General features: G+C 40.0%; 1 long non-coding RNA gene across 1 annotated transcript; it reads right to left on the bottom strand.

The window, feature by feature from the left end:
* On the bottom strand, positions 1-25,957 carry LOC141145881 (uncharacterized). Its single transcript, XR_012244689.1, has 3 exons — positions 24,903-25,957; positions 24,658-24,819; positions 1-130 (listed from the first exon to the last, which is right to left on the bottom strand). It is a non-coding gene; the product is annotated as an uncharacterized lncRNA (long non-coding RNA).

Below are 25,957 nucleotides of genomic sequence, written 5' to 3'. Positions count from 1 at the left end.
GTTGTGGTGCCAATTTCCACCACGTCTTCCTCCTCCTGCTCTGCTTGTCTTGGGTGGATTTTCCCTTCTTCCAGAGGTGGGGGGTCTCTGGTCTCCTCGGATGAGGGGTGTCCTCCGAGTCTTTTCTCCCCTATGTAAAAAAAAATAGGTATACTTAGCACACAGATATTTGATGGCAGAACTATAAATATGAAACATTACTTGGAAGTGGGGTACAATTGTCTGTTTTGGCAGAGTTCAAAGATATTGCATTTTTCTTGTCCTTTGTCAAGCTTCAATACTTACCTGTTTTGTACAAGCTTCACAGATGGAGACACCCCTATAGTATATACAGGAGCACCTGTGTGGGACCCCTAATAAAAAGGGTGTTCTTGTGTCACACACTAGTGCTCCAGCGTCCAGATGTGTGAACAGCTGCTGAGTGTCCTCTCCTTACACAGAATCTAGTTAGCATTTCATTCTAGTAACAAACCCATCCACACAACCAAATTAGTTTCAGACAAGTAGGCCCTAAAAAATGTGGGCAAATGCATATGGCCAAAACAATATTTTATAGGCCGAACGAACAATGTTTTATACAAACGAATAATGTGCCCATGAACATGAAAGTTGCCTTTTGAAACTGGATAACAGTTAAGAAAAGCACATGGAGCAGCACGAACCTAATAAACATAAAGAATAGGAACACAGGACAACTACTTACTTTTTTGCAGCACTCTCCGGATCTTTCGGTGACTTGACGGGACTTCCCTGTGATGTCACGGGGAATGCCACAGGGAAGTCCCATCATGTCCTGTGCGTCAGAGGGGGGCGGGGTCACTGGGTGGTCCCGCCCCCTGTTATTTAAGAACCGTCAGAAGAGGAGATGCGTCACACAGCGGGAGCCTCCCACCATGCCAGCATGGATGCGGAGCGGCCCGGAGAAGAAGATGAAGAAGAGAATAAGATGAAGAAGAGAAGAAGATGAAGAAGAGAAGAAGATGAAGAGAAGTGCGGGAGCCTCCCCCCATGCCATGGGTGCGGAGCGGCCCGAGCAGAAGAAGATAGAAGACTCCGCGGAGGAGATGCTGGATGAGAACACCGGAGGAAGAACCAGAAGAGCCAGAAGAACCAGAAGAAGAAGAAGAAGAAGATGAAGGAAGATAGAAGAAAGAAGAAGCATTTAAATAAAGGAATTGTCAAAAACAGTCTCTTGTCATTTTTAACATTTTTGATAGTTTTTTAGTGAAATGGTACTCTTGTACCCCCTTACCATTTCACACAGGGAGGAGAGCCGGGATCTGGGGGTCCCCTTGTTAAAGGGGGCTTACAGATTCCGATAAGCCCCCCGCCCGCAGACCCCCACAACCACCGGCCAGGGTTGTGGGGATGAGGCCCTTGTCCTCATCAACATGGGGACAAGGTTGAGGGCATATGGCCTGGTACAGTTCAGGAGGGGGGGCGCTCTCTCATCCCCCCTCTTTTCCTGCGGCCTGCCAGGTTGCGTGCTCGGATAAGGGTCTGGTATGGATCTCTGGGGGGACCCCACACAGTTTTTTTTTTTTTAATTTTGGCGCGGGGTTCCCCTTAATATCCATACCAGACCTGAAGGGTCTGGTATGGAATTTAGGGGGACCCCCACGTCATTTTTTTTTGGCCGGGGTTCCCCTTAATATCCATACCAGACCTGAAGGGTCTGGTATGGAATTTAGGGGGACCCCCACGTCATTTTTTTAATTTTGGCCGGGGTTCCATGGAAGTAGAATCTCAGGGTTTGCTGGTGTTTGTGTAAAAGATGGTGAGGTACAGAGACAATTTTCATATTCATGTAGAGCTCGTTCTGCACAGTATGTGGAGATAGCAGCACTTCTGTAAGTTTTCATTGAGTTAAGAGATGATGGTGGAATTGTTAACATTGCTTCTGACTCAGACCAGGTATGCAAGGGTGCAGTTGTCTATCTTTCATGGTGGAATGTGATGGGCCTTAAAGGGACAGATGGCAGTGAGATAAGATATGCATCCCTATGGAAAATGATAGAGAAGGAAACGCAATTCTTTTCAAAAATTAATATCCGAAAGGTACAGGCCCACAGAAAACAAACAACCGAGCACTACTGGAACAATACTGTAGATAGATTAGCAAAGGAGGCTGCAGTAACATCCCCCGAATGGCCTCATATAGAGCATACTTTGTCATTTCTACATATTACATAATGCGTATTGATCAATATATTTGACATCTAAGGTGAGATGCTGCACAATGGCTTGGCATAGCATAAATTATAGTATGTTGGGTGGTTTTCCTAAATTTATAAGAGGGGTGAGTGAAATTCATTACTCTAGTCATGATTTTAAACTTTGTTGATTCAGTTGTTTATAATATGCTAAAGGCTATGACATATATGGATGAAAAAGACCTTTCTACCTTTCATGGTGAAGATACTGGCAAGAATTTCCACTGCCGCTTTGTCTGGATAGAAGATCTGATAAACACTGATGTCAAGCTGATTCTATCTGAACCATCATGTGAGGTATATGTATATGTACCATTCAGGTGTAATTATGGACTGAATGATCCAAATAACTGCTCTATTGAAGGCAATGAGGGGTCGGCCTACAGAAAATTACAAAAGCAAATTGTGGCTGGCAATCAACAAATTCTGGTACTTGACAGGTACACAACCCAGTCATCATTGTTCAAATAGGAAATGGAAAGAAGCAAATGTGAATTGTAAAATGCTTGCAAGATGGACTCATGAATGTCAAAAGCAAGGAAATAGTTTGCAGTACAGTTTTTCCTGCCATATCCAAACCTTTTTGACCTTGAAAGTGAGTGCTGGTTCATTGATGATTCTTCTTACTATAAAGATATAAGTAGAAAAAAATGAAAAGCTTGAGCCCTGGAGATGAGAGAATCCTGGACTTATGTGGATTGGAGCTCCCAGAGCATACCAAGTTTACTTTCAGTGAGATGGTGAGAGATGTGATGAAGTCAGACCGAAGAATGGACTGTGTCATCAGCTCGTCTTTGTGCAATATTCAAGATCTTGATGTGATATAATAAGGCCTAATGCCCCGTACACACGGTCGGATTTTCCGACGGAAAATGTGTGATAGGACCATGTTGTCGGAAATTCCGACCGTGTGTAGGCTCCATCACACATTTTCCATCTTATTTTCCGACACACAAAGTTTGAGAGCAGGCTATAAAATTTTCCGACAACAAAATCCGTTGTCGGAAATTCCGATCGTGTGTACACAAATCCGACGGACAAAGTGCCACGCATGCTCAGAATAAATAAAGAGATTAAAGCTATTGGCCACTGCCCCATTTATAGTCCTGACGAACGTGTTTTACGTCACCGCGTTCAGAATGATCGGATTTTCCGACAACTTTGTGTGACCGTGTGTATGCAAGACAAGTTTGAGCCAACATCCGTCGGAAAAAATCCTAGGATTTTGTTGTCGGAATGTCCGAACAAAGTCCGACCGTGTGTATGGGGCATAACAGCTATATGGGCCACTGATGTTTACCAAATCCTTTTCCAGTCATGGTCTAAAAGTTATATTATCTAATAACTGTTTCATGGGGATATTTTAGAGGCTGGCGAAGAGAGATGTAACCAGTTTCAACTTCATATTTTATATGAGCCATTGTAAAGCATCCAGTACCTTAAATCAAAATGATATTTTTTGTTGTTTGATTTATGGGTCAGTTCTAGTAGTTAGAACCTACCCAAGTGGGGGTATATGTTGTAATATGTTCACCGATTTATGTGGGACATTATATTATATGTATGTACACATACAGTCAATATTGACCAGGCCAGAATTCAATTGACTGGTTGATTTGTCCAACTGAATTTTAACATAACAAGGGGACAGCTGAAGACCCTTTGATGTGTTAATCTTATGCAAGTCTATTTGAACATTTCAAAGGGTGTTCAGGTGGTATCTGTTAATCTAATCTAATTACACATATCTAAAGGGACTTGTTGATGTTCATATGCGGGAGTGCAAATTGGGGCGGTTTATGACTGCAGCTGTTCACGGCTGGGAGTTGTTGTCTGTCTGAAAGACTAAAGTATATAAAAGGCCTGAATGGAGACGGCCAATCAAATTGCTCAGTCATTCAATATCTAGTGAATATAACATGGTGTTCAGTCTATAGTCAGTTAGGCTTGTCTGTGTATGAACACACAGACCTAGGAAATGGGATTCTGAATTATATCTACTCTGTTGGATTTTTTGTCATCTGTGGACTTTGGACTTTGTTCTGTGTTGGAAGTCAATAAAGTGCATCTCTCTGGAAGAATTGGGTTGCTGCGGAAGAGTACTTACTAATTAATTATCATACCCACTCTCTACCTGCACCACATATTATTATATCACTACACATACCAGACCCGAAGGGCCTGGTATGGAATTTAGGGTGACCCCCCACGTCATTTTTTTTTAAAATTTTGGTTCGGGGTTCCCCTGTGGGGAATTCCCATGCCGTTTTTATCAATGAACTTCTATGTGTATTGTCGGACCGGCAATGCAATAGCCGCGAGTAGTTTTAAATGACTTTTTTCCTTTGAAATGTCATTTTGCTGTCAGACTGTTCTAAGCACGGGAAACATGCGCCCCTCTACAGGCATACTATAGACACCCCCCAGCTACGAAATTTAAAGGAATATTACACTTTTATTGTTTGACTTTAAGCATTATTAAAATCACTTCTCCTGAAAAAACGGCTGTTTTTAAAACTTTTTTTTGCATTGATCCATGTCCCCTGGGGCAGGACCTAGGTCCCCAAACACTTTTTATGACAATAACTTGCATATAAGCCTTTAAAATAAGCACTTTTGATTTCTCCCATATACTTTTAAAGGGTGTTCCGCGACATTCGAATTTGTTCACTGTTCGGCGAACTTGCGAACAGCCGATGTTCGAGTCAAACATGAGTTCGACTTGAATTCGAAGCTCATCCCTAATGAGCAGCAAAACTACTTCATTCTTCTCGCATTATAAAGAAGAAGAGAGTGCGCTGTTTTAAACAATTTAAAACATTGCAGCGTGACGAAAGTGCTGTATCTATTCCGAACGCTAATTTTCCACACACGGTCGGAATTGACGCGATCGGATTTTGTTGTCGGAAAATTTTATAGCCTGCTCTCAAACTTTGTGTGTCGGAAAATCTGGTGGAAAAATGTAATATGGAGCCCACACACGGTCGGAATTTCCGACAACACGCTCCGATCGCACATTTTCCATTGGAAAATCCAACCGTGTGTACAGGGCATTAGTCTGGCGCAAACCCAACACATCACATCACCCAAAGAACAGCATCCCCACTGTGAAACATGGTGGTGGCAGCATAATGCTGTGGGGATGTTTTTCAGCAGTCGGGACTGGGAAACTGGTCAGAGTTGAGGGGAAGATGGATGGTGCTAAATACAGGGATATTCTTGAGCAAAACCTGTACTACACTGTGTGTGATTTGAGGCTAGGACGGAGGTTCACCTTTCAACAGGACAATGACCCCAAACACACTGCTAAAGCAACACTTGAGTGGTTTAAGGGGAAACATGTAAATGTGTTGGAATGACCTAGTCAAAGCCCAGACCTCAATCCAATAGAAAATCTGTGGTCAGACTTAAAGATTGCTGTTCACAAGCAAAAACCATCCAACTTGAAGGAGCTGGAGCAGTTTTGCAAGGAGGAATGGGCAAAAATCCCAGTGGTAAGATGTGGCAAGTTCGTAGAGACTTATCCAAAGCGAGTTGGAGCTGTGATAGCCGCAAAAGGTGGCTCTACAAAGTATTGACTTTAGGGGGGTGAATAGTTATGCACATTGACTTTTTCTGTTATTTGGTCCTATTTGTTGTTTGTTTCACAATAGAAAAAAAAAAGAAAAAAAACAACATCTTCAAAGTTGTGGGCATGATCTGTAAATTAAATGATGCAAATCCTCAAACCACCCATGTTAATTCCAGGTTGTGAGGCAACAAAACACAAAAAATGCCATGGGGGGTGAATACTTTTGCAAGGCACTGTATATTACACTATTTAGATGATTTTTTATTTATTGGTTCTTATGGATCAGAAGATTGTATGAATCTTTTACAATTATTTTTTAACATTTGTGAGAATTTTGGAACTCCATTAGTGCTTGAAAAAACAGTTTTACCTACAACGAGTTTGGAATTTTTAGGGATTACAATTGTTGTTTCTCTTATGGAATTTCGTCTTCCCCAAGAAAAATTTGAGAACATTTCAGAATTAATTATAAGTTTGATTCGTAAGAAAAAAGTGTTATTGAAAGAAATGCAGAAGTTATTAGGATCCTTAGCATTTGTAACACGAATTCTACCTGTTGGTAGAATTTTTTCAAGAAGACTCTATTTTTCAATCAACCGTATTGCAGCATTAATTAATTTCATACAAAGAATTTTGTTTATTTACTGATTCTGCCAGGTCTATTGGCTTTGCTGCAATATGGAGGAATAATTGGTGTGCTGAAAAATGGCCTTTTAGATGGAAAAGTCAAGTTTTTTGGAAAAATAGTGTCTTATTAGAGTTTCCAATTATAGTAGTCATGGAAATTTGGGTAAAACAGTTTGGTAACCATAGTCTGCTTATTAGCACAGATAATAAAGGCGTAATGTTTTTTACTAATTGCTTATCATCTAAATCACAGCCATTTACAACATTACTGAGGTATTTAGTATCAAAATGTCTGACGGTGAACATTTGGCTGAAAGCAAAATACATTCCAGGGAAAGGTAACATAGTAGCAGAGAACTTTTTTTGGACTGCTCCCAGAAGCGGTCAAAATAGGTATGGTATGCCCTCATCATCTATGGGAAATAATTGAATATATGGATATATAAAAAATTTATTGGCACCTAACACATGGCTAGGATACATCAGCGTTATTTTCCTGGATATCCTCCTTTAATATGAATTGTATAAGTTGTTCATCTTTTAACAAAAATATAGCACATTCTTTTCTTATTTTTTTATTTGAAAAAATATGCTCTTGGTCTTATATTAATATAATATTATGTGGAGTTTACTTTTTTCTGAAGTTGTATGGCTTTCCTTCTCTATTTCGTTTTTTCTACATTCAGCAAGCAATGAAAGGTTACAGAAAGGCAACATTTTAAGTTCATAATAGACAACCAATTACTCCAGAGATATTAGAAAGACTATGTCTAGGAACAGAAAGTATATGTTTACAGCCTCCTCTACATGTTTTTTTGCTGCGTTGAGGATTTCGGAGCTAGTGCCACAAAACAAGAAACGTTCCAACAGGCTTCTTTTTAAAGCAATAGAAGCTAATGGTCAATAGGTTAAGATTTTCTTGCATCGTTCTAAAATGGATCAACTGGGCAAGGGTGCATGGATTACTTTATATCCTTGTAATAATCCAGCAATTTGTCCGGTTAGGTTATTAAATGAATATCTTAGTTTCAGACCTCACGGTAAGGAATTGTTGTTTATACATGAGAATAATTTACCACTTACTAAATTTAAATTCATTAAAGTATTCGAGAAATGTCTGAGATTGCTTAACTTGGATAAAATTTCACTGTCCTGTCATTCATTCAGGATTGGAGCAATGACAGAAGCTACTAAATTAGGGCTAGACAAGGATAAGAGCAAGAAAATAGGTAGATGGAACTCAAACGCTTATACTTCATATATCAGACCTAACTTATAATTTTTAATTTCAGGAACACAGAAAACTATTTGGATCGTTGGTCATTCCTTTGTGTTCTGGGTCCATAAGAGAGCACTGGAAAGAGTTTATGGAGAAAATTTGGATTTGGACCCGAACATTTTTCAAATTTATTGGTATGGTAAGCGAGGAATGGTTTGGAATGAGTTGATGTCAGTAGTGGGAAGATTGCGTTATGGATGGCCTCTACCTGATATATTGATAATACACTTGGGAGACAACAATATAGGTGTAAATTGAAAAATTTAAATTAACTGTTTCAGATTCATGCCACTATTCAAAGATTAAAAAGTGTATCTCCCAAGACTGACATTATATTCTCCGAAATAGTTCCTTGCTTAGTATGGTTGAAATATGATGCATTTTCACTTTTTGAAAAAAATTAGGAAACGTATTAATAGGCGTATTGAAAAGTTTATGAGTATAGGCTATGGCTCATTGTTTAGACACAGAGATTTGGAAGGAGGACTTCCGGGATTATATCGGACGGATGGCATTCATCTCTCGGATATAGGCCTGATTATAACTTAAATTTAAACTTAACTTCAATTTTTTCAAAACAGCCATTGAACAGACCGCGAGCTGGGGGTGGTAGGCAGGAGGCTTGTTATTGCGCCTGCCTTTTTTGGGACAATTTATTATTAAATATATGCTTGTTATAATACAACTCAAGCTATAAAAGCTGAGTTGTTAATTTCAATATTTATATTAATGCTGGAAAAAAGTTATTGATGATTTTATGAAAGAAATAATATAGAGTTGTTTAATGATATTTGATATTTAATATGTATAACCAATAAATAAAAGCCGCAGCCAATAAAGTTTATTATTCCAAATATATATGTATGGTCAAAATGTATTTATTTCAACGGCTTATTTAAATTTTTTTAGCTGCTTGCAGTCCCAAGCCAATCTAAGGTGTTGAACAAAAACACTGTTGTGGTTGCTGCTCCTCTACAATCAGGTCTTGAGTACCCTAATGCATAAATGTAAACACAAGCAGGAAAGGGCACCACCACCTAAGTGTAAACCATTTATTAAAACCATAAGGCTCCATTTACACCTGATCACGGGTGAAATCACATCAATTTTGCCACAGTGAATTGGGCTGCAATTGCAACGCTCTACGCTTGTCGCTTAAAAAGGAGCATGAGCTTCTGGCTTTTGCCCCCACCATCACATGTGAATGGAGCTTAAAGGAATGTATAAAATGCACTCACTGCATTAGGAGTGGATCAGCATGTCACCAAACCCAGGTAGAAGCCTCCTGTGGATTGGCCTTGATATGCATAGATCAGCAGGTAAGGTGTTGGTATTGTCAGTGCTATGCCTTGAAGCCACTGGAGTGAGGAGGATGTGATCTGTCAAACTGGAATGCAAGTTTCTGTAGATACAGCTAGGCGGCTTCTGGGAGCCCTTTGGCAGCTCAGCCTAGCTTAGCTCCATTTGGCTCTCTTCAGGATTTTTGGGGGATGGTGTCACTATGTTGGCAGGGGTGTGGCTACATGTTTTGGGACTGACACAGCCTTTTCTCAAGTCAGGGAGTTAAGGGGAATGGATAGCACTCAAGCATGTGTAATACAGAGATAGGTGGAGACAAGTCAAATTGGTGGGAGGAGGGGGATTTAAAAGATGGTTCTCACCGAGGATGACTGTCTGGCTGTATTTTAAACTTAAGCTGGAGGGAGCCAGATACTGCTTGCTCTTTATCCTGACCCTGCTCCTGATCTTCCTCTTGCCCTGCATATGCTACTGCCTTGAACCTGCTCCCCTTGTTCCTGATTGCAGTCCTGGTTACCGCCTTCCTGGCTTCTCCTTTATTACCCAATTGTTTGTGTCCACCATTTTGCATATATTGTATATAGTTTTTTTGTTTTTTTTTTTTAATCAAAAAAAGTTTTATTGCTCAAAAAACAAACAGTACATTTATACATGAACCGTAGTAGACATCTTCCAAGTACAGAAATACACAAATCAGTCAAGTGATACATTATACATCCTAAGAATTTCAACATTCGGACTATGTGTCCCGTCTAATTTAACCAAGGGCATGATCTCCTTCTACCTCACACCTTCCTCCTCCATCCTTTGTTACACACTTTCCACAGCTTCATAGCGTATTTGTCATGTGACCTAACTCCCAGCCGTCTGATTGATACCTCATTCCGCCTTTGAATTTAAGCACTTCTTAACAGTCTCATCTGAACCAATTCCATGGGGCTTATGCCAGGCACTGCTAGCCACGGGTCCCACAGTCTATCAAATTTTCCGGGGCTCCCCCTATGCTGGTATATATATTTTTCCATTATAAGTGTTTTTCCCATGTGTTGTATCCATGTAGTGTAACTAGGTGGCATAACAGATTTCCATCCCAACATTATTACCTTTCTGGCCTGAAACAATGCTCTTGCAACGGCGGTTCTCATCACCTCCTCCGCTATCACCCCCTCCAACACTCCCAGTAAGCAACACAACGGATCTAGAGGAACATTGGCCTGGAACACCTGATTCAGTGTAGCCAAGACCTCCGTCCAATACCTATGGAGTTTGGGGCAACGCCAGAGGAGGTGAATCAGGTCTCCAGCTGCTACTCTACATCTGCCACATAGTGAATCTGGTGCTCAGCCCATTCTATATAGCTTTACAGGGGTATAATGTAATATTGTATATAGTTAGTTTGCTAGTTAGCCTTTCTATTACTTAGGTAATATTGGTGGTATTTCATCACCTCTGCATTTTTTTTGCTCTATAAACAAAAAAGACAGACAATTTTGGAAAAAATACATATATTTTATTTTTTGCTATAATAAATATCCCAATTAATATCTCCAAAAAATTGTAAAAAAACAAATGCCCTCATCAGTTTAGGCCGATATGTAATCTATTACATATTTTTGGTAAAAAATTGCAATAAGGGTATATTGGTTGGTTTGCGGAAAAGTTATAGCATCTACAAAATAGGGGATAGATTTATGGCATTTTTATTATTAATTTTTTTTTTACTAGTAATGGTGGTGATCAGTGAATTTTAGCTGGGCTGCAACATTGCGTCGGGCAGATCAGACACTTTTCTGGGACCATTGACACTTATACAGCGATCAGAGCTAAAAATAGCCTCTGATTACTGTATAAATGTCACTGGCAGGGAAGGGGTTAACACTAGGGGGTGATCAAGGAGTTAAGTGTTCCCTAGGGAGGTGTTTCTAACTGTGGGGGCAGTGCAGTGACTGGAGGAGGAGACAGATCGCTGTTCCTAATCACTAGGGACAGCAGATCTGTCTATCCTCCCCTGACAGAACGGGGATCTGTCTGTTTACATTGACAGATCCCTGTTCTTTCTCTCTCAGGAGTGATCGTGGGTGGCTAGAGGACATTGTGGCCGCCGGCCACTCGCATTAGCTCCGGCGTTGCACTCCCTAGTGGTCTTAAAGTGGCCGACATACAGTGACAGCGATTTGCCCAGGAGAGCCAACCTGTCGCAGTATAACTGCGGCGGCTGGTCTTTAAGTGGTTAAACCTTGTTTGACTATTTCTTTACCAAGGAATCACACACTTTCTGGTAAGCACATAGAAGTGTTGTGAGTGAAATGCAATGATTGTTCCTCTCTAATAATTTTCAAATAGACGCAGATGGAGATTTTTGGAAGTGGAGTGATTCATATGGTGTTGGACATGTTAATTGAACTTCTTTGGACTTTTCATTTGCCACAGTGCTATTGATTGAGCATGAGGTCACATTCAATGTGCATAACTGTTAATTGATGGTTTTGATGTTTAATGCATTTCATTTTATGTGCGGCATATTGTGTGACATATTTTATATATTTTTAATTTATTGATGTTTTTTTAATCCTACACATTTGTTGCCGCACTTTCATTTGTCACTTCGATTTGTTTATTATAAGTATATGTAGTTGATGATTTATCTTAAATCATATATACTCTAATTTCAGTTTCCTAACTGCATTAGATCACTGCGTTAGAACACAGATCTGCCCATCCCTGCTGCTAGATTCCTGCAGTTTGTATCCCTGACAATAGTATTTACAAAGGTAGCATTAAAATGGTTAAATTGCTGACCTAATGTTGAATAGAATATGGGCTTGTTTGATAAACAGCAGATTCATAGACATTGCAAAACAGATATCAGTAATGCATTTGATGCATTATGCATTTAATTAGCTTGTTCCTATCAGTCATCTCATAGCAAGGTGAGCATATTTGCAAAATATTTTTGGGTGTCTGGTATAAGAGTTCAAGAAATATGTAATTCATTTACTGTACCTGAAACTGAGACTACTCTGAGATATATTTTAGAAAGTGTGGTATTCTAAAATCAACTTATTTTAAATATTAGTGTTGCAGCATAACAGAGGGGTAATAAGAAACATATATTATTTTTTTCCACATTCTACAAGTATAATGGTGCTGACTCATTTCGGGTGAATATTCTTGAATGAGGTGGACCTTTGGTTTGGCAGGTTTTTGTAGCCACACAAAAGATTTTCATGCCTGCAATCTAGCCAGACATTAGGATGGTCTTCCAGAAAAGCTGTCTACTAGGCAGGACCAGAGTGTTTTACATTAACTATCATACAATGGTGCAGTTGTCAACAGCTTAGTGAGCAATTTCCATATTCCATATAAAAAAATATGTCAAAAGGTCTAATTTGTTCATTATGTGGTAGCTGTCTACTCACATATGTAAACTGGGTTTTTCAATTACCTATAACCTTTACAAATGCATTATAGTGCCTTTCTATATGTGCTGCTGCAGCATTCTAGCTTGCTGGAAATATGAACCAAAAGGCAATTTCAAAGACCACACCATTTCCTAGTGTCATCTTTAGCTAAGCATGTTCTTTTCTTAATTATACAATATAAAACTACACATTTTGTCCAGTTTGTAAAAAGAGGCAATTTACAAATATTGTGGTATCAGACAGTCTTCAATAATGGATGCATTCTGATAAATTGTTTGCAAAGTGTAAGAACATTAAATACAAAAGGGCAAATGAAGTTTTACAGAAATGCTTATGGTTAGTGTAAGTATATTAGAAAAAGCTTTATACTGGGACCATGTGAGCAAGAGAAGCAATTACATGTTCTCCACATGAATTTTTATTTTCTACATAGGCAAGATATTTTATCTTCTCTCTCTGACATTTTGTATTATTTTTTCTTTCATTGACCTAAACAAAATGTGCTTGATACTTTATTAGAACCATTTTCTAAGCTATTAATCAATTCAAATGTCAATCAAACAAAATCTTCATAATACCTCATTTTCATTTCAAAGGCTCGTTTGCAGTCTTAATTCTTGATGTGAAGGGCTTTCTGACAACGATTTATGCATTGCATTGGATTTAAAAAAAGAAAAAATAGAATAATTTTCTGTGGATTTTCAGAGCCAAATACTTTGCTTCATGGATAATAAAATGTGGGTTTTATAGAGCACTTCGCTTTAGGTCCCCTCTTGTGAATAATTATTTGGAAGATTTTGTCTAGAAATTATTTCTTATAGCAAAGAAATGTTCACAAATGCCTTAAATTAAAAGGGCATATTCACTGTGAATAAATGATTGTCCTATATTTTATCTTTCAGAGGGAATTCTTTATTAATTTCTTTCTTGGATGTAATCTTGTAAAATCTTGTTACAAATAGTAAAGTAATTGCATAATTAAGCCTGCAAACGTAAAAGACTGAGGAGAGTGTATTAGTTCTGTTAAAACCTATAAGTCAAAGCTTAAACAAACAGTATGACATTTCAACCTCACTTTATTATGTGCCTTTTCATTCTCTGCTTAATATTCAGTATATTGAAGTGATAAAGAGTGTATATGTAATTTAAAGAACACCTGCATTTTAAATATATAGGTACATTTTGGTTATTTGTCCAACAAAAATAAATACTAATTCAAAATCAGCTCCCATGCTGTTGTATTCAACTTATATGATAAATTGTGTGCCATGCATTCTGTTTCCAGACTGCTACTCATGAACTGTGTGTCAGTCAGAAAGGTTCCAGATATGACTGAATGGGAAAGCCTTGTCACAAGTCTTGTCTTAAGACAGCAGTGGTCTAAAGCTAAAGTATGCTGCACAGAATTTTCAACACTTGGGTGCGGCACTTGATCTGAGAGACTTCTTAGGTCCCGATGACTTGGAGAATTGCAGGTTTAGTAGTATCGTTATAGGAATTTTGAAAGCCAGTTTGTTTTTAGTTGTATTATATACATATAAGTAGTTAAAACATATCTGCTTTCTATGTTAACTGGGGTATAAAGTCCCATGATGTATTGGGGTTGCAGCGATCACTGGTGCAGGAATGTGTTCCAGCACACACCTTAGGATTTTGCTAGCAAAGCCAGTTGTCCTAAAGGATGTGGGGACAGTGTGACTTGTATTGGTAATAAAGGTTTTATTAAAGATCCAGGTGTACTAAGCTTGCAACCCAGCAGCAGGATTAGCCATTGTAGGCAGCAATGAAAAGTTGGCCTATCATCTATTACAGTCTTTAAAATATCAGCAGTGTGTTAGAGTTCACTGAGGGAAGAAGCAGGGTGAGAATCTACTATGAGAAGGATAGAGATAGTAAAATAAAAGGAAGAAGAAGGCTGGCAAGTAATCAGGAGAAGGAAAGCAGTGAACAACATTATTACTATTATTATTATATAACAAAATATATTATGAAATATAAAAGTATGAGAAGAATGATCAGATGGTAAGAACATAAGTTTGAGAGGTGATAGGAAGAAGCACACATCAATGAAGTGGAGAAGAAACAGGGCCAAGAATGTGTTAAGAGTAGGTGTGTGCTGATCTTGGTAAACCTGGAAACCAAGGTTTCTGTTTACAGTATACAGCTATACTGTACACTTCTACTATAATATTATTCCCTCAGCACAAAAGTGGTTATGGCATTCTGTGTTTATCATTGAAGCTTAGAGTAGAACTGAGAGCTAAACTGAAAAAGTAAATCCTGCAGTAATGTTGTGACAGCAATCCACTTACCTCGATCATGTTGCATGTAAAAGAGATTACATTAATGGCCAGAGACACACGATTCTGTTTTTCTAAGTGGATAAAATGTGCTTCCTGAAGCTTTTGGTTTGGGATGGAGCTCCCAGTACAGAACCATAATCGTTAGAATAAGCATAGTTCTTAGATAGTTGCCAACAGACTCCTACAATATTAAAGTGTCAACATCAAATGAAGCAAAGTACTTTCTAGAAATGTACTGTACGAGATCTGGCTGTTTACCTTAAATTACAGGGGTATCTGGTCCTATTTAAAACAGTGCAGCCACATCACTAGGAACATTACACTTGGTAGTAGCATACCAAATATTTTTTAATAACCTAATGCACAGCTTCTGGTCAGTAGTACAGGCAGGGCCACCTTTAAGGCAGGGCAAAAGGGGCAGCTGCCCTGGGCCCTGTCATTGTTATGGGGCCCAAAGCAGCTGCCTCATACTTGCCAACTATCCTGGTTTAAATTTCCTGTTCCTTGAAGTTTTAGTCCTGTGCTGTGTCCCAATATCTCAGTGTGAAGTGCTGCTACTAATGCTGCCCAGCTCTGCCCTATTGTTGTGTACAGATGACTCACCTGCAGACCCTGTGTTTACATGTAAATAACCGGCATTAATATGTAAATAGTGGCAGCATTCATATGTATATCATGCCCCCCGAGTCAAATCCACCATCACCTATACTAAATGCTGCCCTCTGGGGAGGTAAAGGGGCATGCTTGAAAGCCCTGCCTACAACTGTGATCATTAAGCCTAACATCTGCCTGTTCGGCAAAGGCAAACAAATTGGTGTTGGGGAGGGTAATGTGGGGTGTGCAGAGGTAGGCAGAGAAGGAATTACAGTTTGGGTGCACAGGTGAGCAAGGAGGGGATGTATGGAGGTAAGGAAGGTGGGTCCAAAGATGAGCAGAGGAGGCAGGTAGAGTTAAAGGATGGAGGGTTGAAGTGGAGAGGATGGGGGAGGATTTGGGTGCAGAGGTTAGTAGGGGTTTTAGGATGCAAAGGTGTACTGACAGGGTGGATAAAATTGTAGGTAGCGTGTAGGGCAGCCCATTCATTTCAATGGGCTGCTCTATGCACTAGAAATGTGGAAGAAAGTCCCTAACCCTTTTTCAAAATCACACGGTGCCAAGGCACATGTCAGCAGATGTGTGAGGGTGCCATTAACAATTGATGGCATTGCTGTGTATCTGCTAAAGGGCAGCACGTTTCTGTGGTGTCAGAAAATACATTTTGCATACGTTCCTGACACACACAAATGTGAACGCAGGTTAAATGTCTCAGTTACTTTGGTGGTCAGTGTAAATCTTCTCATTACATTGGTGCTTGGTGTAGAATCCTTTCATTCACTAGTGACCAGTGTGAATGTTCCCCTTACATTGCTGATCAGTGTAAGTCCCTTTTTACATTAGTGGTTATGGTTACTGTGAATGCCTCTATTACATTAGTGGTCAGTGTAAATCCCTCCTTACATTGGTGGTTACTGTGAATGCCTCTATTACATTAGTGGTCAGTGTAAACCCCTATTACATTTGTGGCCAGTGTTAAAACTCCTCTTTATATTTGTAGTTGGTAAAAAAAATCAGCATTGCCACTGATCACACCCTCCCCTCCCCCCAGCACTGCCACTGATCCCAGTAGTTCTAGGGTCCCTAGGAGTTTTCTGTCTATTGATGGGTCCCCTCACCTTCCCAGTCCATCATGTGCAGGCAGTGAGAAGATGATGTGCTGTAACCTCTAGCAACCAATTGGAGAGCAGTATTAATGTACAGTAATCTCTAGCAACCAATCAACAAGCAGAAATCATGTGCTGTAACCTCTAGCAAATACTCAGTGAGCCGTAATGTGTGCTGTAACCTCTAGCAACCAGTCAGTAAGTGGTAATGATATGCTGTAACCTCTGGCAACCAATCGCAATCGCTGCCTGGTCTGATACTGTAAACTGATTTTGCGCCTAGCTGCTATTTATTGTATGTCTCAGAGAAGGTGGAGAACTAAATTGCATGGGGGACGGAGGCTGGTGGGGGCCCCAAGAAAATTTTTGCCCGGGGTCCAATCAATATTAAAGACGGCCCTGAGTACAGTGGCACAAATACTCTTAGTACGTCCAAAACAGAGCCTACTTGTGCTATTACTCTGCCTGCTCAAATTAACTAAAAATGGATGCCAGTCTCTGTTTTCAGCAAGCTGGACATCTGGCTAATTTACCTACCACCAGCACCCTACTAACCACTAAGGCAACAAGCAGAATTTTAACAGCAAGTGAGAGATGCTTGCACAAATACAAAAAGGTTGATTTACTAAAGGCAAATAGGCTGTTTACTTTGCAGGGGTATTTGCACTTTGCAAATGCATTTTCCATTAGCTTGATCTTTTTTTCCATGCATTGATTGGCAATTATTTGCAAAGTGCATTTTTGCCACATTCACTCTTCTAAGGGCCAATTCCCTTGCAAAGTGCAAATTCACTCACAACAGAAGTAGTCTATTTGCCTATAAATTACCTTATAGTGGAAGAAATACAAAGATTACAAGGGGGACCATGTAAAGGAGAAAGGGCATAGATGGGCATACAGACTAATGTCTGGAATCCATGCCCAAAAGCAGTTGGCAATAAAACCTTCTGGCAGTGGGAGACAATGTAAAAACTTGTAAGCTAAAATGGATATCTATTATGGTGCCCCATGGTAGCTAATACAGACCTACCCAAGGCACGGGTCTTAGTGACAGCTGGTCTTCATTAGATCTCCTGTAGGGGGAGAAGGATCAGAACGGAGTAAAGTAAAGTAAGTTAAAGTAAAATTATTTTAGTTAATTTACAATATAAAGTTTATTGGTTATTTTATATATAGCGAGAGCTCCACCTGCTGACTGGATACTACATATTATTATGCAATTTTTCATATTTGCCTTCCTAATTGAAAAAAAATGTTTTAAAATGTTATTGTTGTCTCCTGATCATAAAAAATAAAGAAGTACATTATGTACAAATAATCATACATTCTCTTCAAAGGGAAGGTTTAGAAGTGTTATGTTCTGCTCTGTTCATTGTGTAGATGCCACTGGACAGCTAAAGCCGGACAAAGATTGTTTGAATTTCGACCGATTCAGCAGGGACTGGCCAAGACGCGAACCATGTATGGGCAGGCTGAATGTACCCAAGTTGACCAACTGATCAACTTGATTACAACCAGCCAGTCAGATTTTACATGCAATTATTGCTGGCGGCTATTATAGTCGCTAGTAGTAATCACTGTGTTCTCCCAGCAGGGACGGCTCCACCTGCCCCCTGCGGGGTGAAGACAATGGTTCTGCAGAAGGGATTCCTCCATCAACACAGTCAGTGTTGATGGGGGAATCAAGCAATGTTCTTTTCTGCAACCTGTGGTTGCAGGAAAAAAAATCCTTCCATCTATGGCCGGCTTTAGTTTTACTATATCATACAAAAAGATTTAAAAAAAACATGGTTTCCTACTTGGTGCTTTCAACTCTTGGTAAGGTAAACAAATGGGAACCAAAGGCTTATCTTAGATTAGGTTAGGGGGCTTGAGATTTTGGACTGGGGGATGTTTAATTAAGGGGATGTGATTATTTAAAACTATTCTATAATAACTTGATTCATATATTGTTTAACATGGAGCAAACCTACTGTAAGCAAACACTTCAATTGGTGACTGTATGGGAGACCTTCCTGTACATTGTAATACAGGCTGGGATCCCATGAGCGTGGTTATATGTATGCCTGGACATCTGATACACCCACCTGTCATTAAAGATGGGTGTAAGCAAGCACACTCAATCTATCTGTCTCGTTGGGAAAGTCATCTCAGACAACAAAAGGGTCAGAGACTTCTAACCAGGAACCCATGTTCACCAGGATGCACTTTTTCCTTTTTTAACCTACTTTGAACTATTAAAGAGATAATGCAGGGAACTTTGTTTAAAGACCTGGGTGTTTGGTGGCCACCTCTAGGAGGATTCAAAGTGATCTACTCTGTATGACATACCTCACTTTTTGTGTATTACATTTCTGCACCCATGCTAAAAGTTTAATTCCTTACAATGCAGCGAGTCATTAGAATCATTATATATACAGTAACTAAATGGTAGAATAACTGCTCTTGGTGCTCAGCATCAAGCAAAAATCTAAATCCAAATCCAAATCTCCCACAGCTGCACTCACAAACAACATATTATATGAGTGCTGAACCAAAATTAAAAAGAATACAAATGTTGCTCTATGTTACTATATTAGATGTGTTTTGATTATATGTACCCCAATAAAAAGGATCATAAAATTGTCAAAAACAAATGTGATATGTGTTCTAACATCATACATCCAAATAAAATTGAAAAAAAGGTGATAACAATTCCAAAGTGACACACAAACTTAAAAATATAATTTAATAAACATAAATCGACCACCTGTATTCAAATGTCCAAAAGAAACAAGTAATTATGTGTAGGAGGATTCCACCACCATTGCAAATGTTACCATATGTTTCCACTTTTGAATGACAACAAGCAGCCTTGTGAATTCAGCACCACCACCAAGTGCAGCCTCTTTCCTAGTGATAAGACCTCAAATTATAGGTGGTCTTATAACAGCATGTTAGCAGTAATCATCCATCCACAGCCTTGGGACCATTTGGGATATCACAGCAACAGGTTGTTCAATGGCACTCAGGAACTCCAGAGTACATCAGCAGGGATTCACTGTTTCCACTTCCACTCCACCATGTACATTAAGCCATTTAAGAGATAAGCAAGCATTCCATGGTGCAACCCACAGAATTGTTGTAAATCAGTAATTGTGTATCTACTCACGGAAGTACAAGGATAAATCACATACAAACACAACCACCACCACTGATAGGTCCAGCAGGTGTAAAGATTAAATATTGGTGTCATCCTCTGAATTTTTATTTTTTCACTTTCATTTGGATTTATGATGTTGGTACACATATCACATTTTTTGTGACAATATTATGATCCTTTGTATTAGGATACACATAACCAAAACACATCTAATTTAGTAACACAGCACATTTGTATTCCTTAAATATAACTATGCCATTTTACATGCGTTTTTATGTATACACACAATCTAACCGTTATTTGTGTAGCAATCTGGATTTGCATTACGGAATTGTTTCGATTACAGTATTTACAAGATCTTTTCTAGACTAAAAATTCTTTAATAACCAATTTAATAACCAGCACCACTGGATATATTTGGTGCCTTGTATTACTTTATGAGCTAATGTAATAAACCTAAGATTATATCACAGACTATGCTTCCATGGCAGCAATTGCTACATTAAACAACAAGCACTACTGCATTCCAACAGCAAGTGTGTATTCACATATGTGTATATTACAAATCATAGTCTTTATCATTTTCATATACTTATTTCATTTTAAGTGCCTAGTTAACCCTGCCTGACACCTTTTTTTTCTTGTTCTAATTTAACCAAAGCACAGAAGCTGACCTGTGCTTGCAGTTTTCATCCTTTGCCTGGCCATTCAGAGGTACAGGACACTGTGCAGACACATCGTGCTTGTACTGGATAGTTTTTTCAGCCACCATAACCCCCCTCCCGACCAATCAAAACCTGCTTCTAGCACACACACCATGCCACCTGCTTCTTGAACAAACTCATTGCTGAAGCAAAGCCTTCCTCTTGTCTCAAGCTGAAAAGACTGAGCAATAAAGGCACACTTTTTGTCTGCCAGTGGCGGACAGTGGTAATTTTTTGGGAGTGGGGGGCAGCAAACAAAAATTACCTTGGCTCCCTCTGAACCTGCCTAAATCTGCTTTATAAGGCCACACCACAGCACCCTTATCATCCAAGAGTTCCATGGACCCCTTTTTTGGACCTGAGTGTATTCTCTCCCCCATCGGCTCCCAAACATCTGGGGTAGAGGACATCACGGACCCATCTCTTTCTCCAGTGCACCCTGAGTCAGAAGGGGACTCTGTCCACACCAGAATCACTCAAGCAGTGGTACAACTGCTCACCTCTAAAATCACAAAGGCCATGTATAGAGTGGTACTCAAAGGCTTGGAACAGATCCGCAAGGACGTGCAGGACCAGTCACACAGACTGCAGCAGGCTAATCAATCTCCTCTCTAGAAAATTAGCTACACCAGGTAACATACACTGGGGCTGATTTACTAAAACTGGAGAGTGCAAAATCTGGTACAGCTGTGCATGGTAGCCAATCTGCTTCTAACTTCAATTAAGCTTTGACAAAAAACGTGGAAGCTGATTGGATTCTATAAGGAGCTGCACCAGATTTTCCACTTTTCAGCTTTAGTAAATCAACTCCTATGTGCTATGTGTACAATGGAAAGGGTGCACCTGGTGGGAACCCTTCCAGAGAACCAAGCTAAAACCCAGTCAGTGATATTGCATTTTTGAAACTACCCAGACAAGCAGGCTATTCTGCAAAACTCCAGAAAGGCTTGTAACCTCCTCGTAGATGGTCATCAGTTGTTGCTGCTTGCGGATTAGTCCACTGAGGTCTCCTGCCAATGCAAGGCATTCACACCTTTCTGTTCAGCCTTATATCAGCAATGGGTATAATTTACCCTTGCATAACCAGAAACTCTCCACCTTCAATCTCCAGCTGAAGAACACATGCCATTTACATCTTTCCAAGAGGCTAAACAATACATGGACTCCCTATTGAATGGGGCTCTGATCTCTAAAGATGACTCTGAACAACAACACAGCCCCAAGAAGCCCTCCTTCCAAATGAGTAAGATACACCAGTCAGACCGGTCAATCTGGAGCCCGCTAAAGTTTTCAGTAATACTGTATGCCTTCTGCTCTACCTAACTGGGGAACATGTTCTCTAATTTTACGAAGCTGTGATGTTGTTGTGTGTAGCAGGTATGGGCCTACAGGCTCTTCGGGAAGAAATATTACTGTTGCTTCTGAGTTCTGTTATTGTGCACCGGCTACTAACTCCTGCTTTTTGAATGAGCAGAAATTTCCTATCATAGCTTTTGTATCTTCTTGAAAATGTGCCCTGGGCTTGGGCACTTATGCCTTTATCATTGCTAAGATTGAGAGGGGTTCAGAAGCTGGATGCACTATCTGTAACAACCACTCCGTGGAAAAAAGTGAAGTCCTTACGGTTACTTATTTGTTATCCTATTTGTAAATCAATGTTCCTCTGTTCTGCTGTATGCTCCAGGGTTTCCTCTATATTTTCTTTTTTGTTAATGTTCAGGGGGTATTACTGCTGACTCCTATACTTTCCTTTGGGGGTGCAAGCCATTCCATTTATGCCTAGGTGTAATGAGGATTATCTCATAGTGTGTTAAAGATCTGAGGTCACCAGCCAAGTGGATGAAAGTTCTACGTCATTTGAAGCGTCTTCAGGTGGACATGGTTTTCCTTCAAGAGACGAATTTGGCTGGGGATGGCTTCAAACAACTTTGCTGTTGGTGGAGGAGGTTCTGGGTTCTCCAGTGGTGGGCCGTAAAGCCGAGGTGTGGTCCCTCTCCATTAAAATCTACCCTATGTTCTTCTTTCAGTCAACGCTTCTCCATCAGGATGTAAAATCACTGTATTCTTGATGATCGCCTCCCGGGACATAACGATTACCAACATTTATGTGGATGACTCTCTGGGGACCCTTTTAATTCAGGACCTTTTCTCGCGTGTGCTGTAGTTTCCTGGGAGGAGACTTTAACTCAGTCGTGGATCTGGCAGAAGACAGGTCATCCCTTAAACGCCTCGACGTAGGCCATTGGATACAGGTTACTCCCTACCTATTCCATTGGCCCACATGATTTTACATTTATAATCGCTGGATGTGTGGCGACTATAACAGCTCACTGACAGAGTTTACCTTTTACTCATCCCAATATTGACTCTTTAAAACACCTAAACTGTTTTTTTGTTTCCCTTCCTTGCTCCCCTCAATGAGTGGCCCTGAGATATGTGAAATAGTTTTCTGACCACAGCCCCATCGACCTTACCTGGGAGGACTTCCAACCATGGACTGCACCTCATATATGGAGGTTCCCTTTGCATCTAGCAAAGAACAAGAACTTCTGTCATGCTATAAGGCCTGCAAGGAATATGTGCTTTCCAATAGTGAACAAGTTACTGACCCTAATTTCTTTTGGGAGGCAGGAATGCATTTCTCAAGGGCAATATTATTTCTTACACCACTCAGTTTAAGAAGCTCTCTTTAGAGCAGTATCACATTGCTAGTGACACCCTTCACAGAGCTCAGGCTAACTTGGCTAACCTTTGTTTTATAGAAAACAAGAAAGGCTAGCATGCTGCAAAATGGCAGTTTGACCCTTGGGCTGACCAAAAAGGAAAACATCAAGTCCTCCTATGTGTCACTCCAATGTCATAAATATGGGAATAAACCTGTAAAATTGATAGCCAAGCTTTGCAAGGGGCTTTAACAACCAACACATATCATGGCCCTATGGGACGCAAGTTATATCCTTAGAATTTCATCACCAGAAATAAATTCATTGTTGACCACTTATCAATTATATTCAGAGGATCCGATAGACCAAGACAGGGCTACCGCCCTTTTAGCTGAACTCTGTTTACCCAAATTATCTTCTACACAGCTAGGTACACTGAATGCCCCAATATTCTTTGAAGAGATTGTTTTTACTTTTAAACACCTTGTAAAATAATAATGGGCACGGGGCCCGGATGGGTATTCTGCAGAATTTTTAAAAATCAGACAGGATTATACCCCAAACACACTTCTGCATGTTTATATAGCCATGTAGGATGGGGTCCTTACCTTCCTAAGTGTTTGCAGATGTTTATGAAGCTTTTAGCTAAAAAAGAGAAGGATCGGACCGTGCCAGGCTCATACCGACCTATATCATTGATCAATGTGGATATCAAGATCCTCTCAAAAATTATAGCCTCCTGATTGACTGCTCTAAACCTGGCCTCTCACATCTGGCACAGGCAGGCTTTGTCACTGGAAGATCCTGGTACTACATGTCCACAAAGTCATTGTTGGCTCGAGAACATGCCAAACTCCATCCCCAGGCAGACACGGCTATTGTAATGCTTCACACAGATAAAGCATTTGACAATATTCTTTTTCAGGGGTTATTTCTGTTGATGAAAACTATTTCCTTTATGGGTCCTATGCCAGACTTTCAATAACATGTACTCTTCCCCTACAACACAACTGGTCACAACAGGATCCATTTCCAACACTATCCAACTCATGAAAAGGACAAGTCAGGGCTGCCCCCTTTTACCCCTACCTTTTAATCTATCCATGCCAACCCCATGTTCCCTCAAAGAAATGAGCATAAGGCCTATGCATTATTGAAATCAACTGGGTTGACCCAGATGGCTTAATTATTTTTTCCTGGTACTGGTCAGCTAAAATCCTTTGCAGACCTCTCTCAGGAGTGTCATCTTTCCCCACAGCATGCGTTTTACTATTATCAGCTGATGGACTATGTCAAGTCATGTTTTGGCTCTACAAGGGACCCTTTGCAACAATCGTTTATGGAAAAAGTGACAAAACAAAGGCCCTACTCTATTTTTACTCTGTACTCAGAGCTCCTTCACCAGTATATGACAGCTTCTCATAAAACTCTTCTGAAAGCATGGTCCAAAAAACCCCTGGATGTGGACATAAGGTGACTGCTCCTTGAGGGTTACTGAACAACCTATAAAGTTATAATTAGTGAAGTATGGAGGAAGACATGGTATGCAAAGGCCAATCTTGCCAATCTTACCTACTCACTGAGAACGCTAAGGCTCCAAGTCTCTGATAAAACCTCAGACTTGACTCTCTCCCCCCCCCTCCCAAACACACACACTTAATCCCAGAGAGCATATCTAGTCTGAGTTTCACTATTAGGTTTTGGTGTACTTATTTCTTTCTGCTGCTAACTTACCTGTCCAGTACAGATCGATGGTATAGTAGTTATGTTTTGTTCTGCTTCGTGTTATTGAACTGTTGTATAACACTAGTCAGACAGCTTAACAATAATTCAGAAGTCAAGAAACGTGAGACATCAGATCTGTATGTATTCTTTATCCCGAATAACTTTGTAAAACTACAACATAAGCATAAACAAACATATGTGTCAGTACATTAAACATTATACAGCAGCCTCACTCTATCAGTAAGAGTACTCACAGACAATTCCATCATTAGTCCAGGAATAGTTTAAGAGCTCTTCTTCATGCAGTGTATTAGATACAGGAGAAGTAATGAAATGAAGGAAATACAGTTCCAGGTTAAAGGTTACTGCCTTTTACTATGAGGAGAATCCTACTTCCTTCAAGCTCTGGCAAAGTAATACCATCTCTGACCACTAGATGGCAACAACATAAACTAACATTACAGTATAAACTGTAACAGCACATAGCACATATTAATATGAACAATATGGGCAGAACACTCCCTGTCTGGCATAATTTATTATGTCATTACCTGAATAACTACTGCTATGCAGAAAAAACATATACAGGAAAATGTAATCCTAGCTAGTCCGAGATCAAAACTATAATGTCAGTTATAGGTCTGAGATAAATTCTGGCGGTCTCATTTTTTACAGTTTTGACCTCCACCTTTCTAACCTTGCCATCCCTGCTTGGTAGAGCATTGACAATAAGTCCTACGGGCCACTCGTTCCTGCCCTCTTGGCTGTCCTTCAACAGAACAACATCACCCACTTTTACGTTTGGGCGATCCTCAGTCCATTTCCTACGGCGTTGCAGATTTGACAGATACTCTCTCTTCCATCTTTTCCAAAAGGTGTCTGCCAAGCATTGTACTTGCTTCCATTGTTTTGCATGAACTTGTGTTGTACTTATGGTCCCAGATGGAGCAGACAAAGAGTTCATCTTTTGAGTCAACAACATTGCTGGGGTAAGGACCATAGGTGTATCTGGGTCTGAGGACACAGGAACTAAAGGCCTGGCATTCATAATAGCCGTAACCTCTGCCATAAAGGTGCTTAAAGTCTCATGGGTCAAGTGAGCAGGTTTGGTTTGTAGCAACATAGCGTCCAAGATTCGCCTGGCAATACCTATAAGTCTCTCCCAGACACCACCCATATGTGAGGAGTGTGGAGGATTAAAGACCCATGTACATCCTCTGTCTTGGAGAAAGTCTTGCAATTGTGATTCGCTGTCACAAATGTTAAGTTCTTTGCAGGCTCCCACAAAGTTTGTCCCTCTGTCAGAACG

The sequence above is a fragment of the Aquarana catesbeiana genome, linkage group LG05 (genome assembly GCF_042186555.1).
Source record: "Aquarana catesbeiana isolate 2022-GZ linkage group LG05, ASM4218655v1, whole genome shotgun sequence".
In the NCBI taxonomy this organism is placed as follows: Eukaryota; Metazoa; Chordata; class Amphibia; order Anura; family Ranidae; genus Aquarana; species Aquarana catesbeiana.
This window is presented reverse-complemented; position numbering and strand designations above follow the sequence as displayed.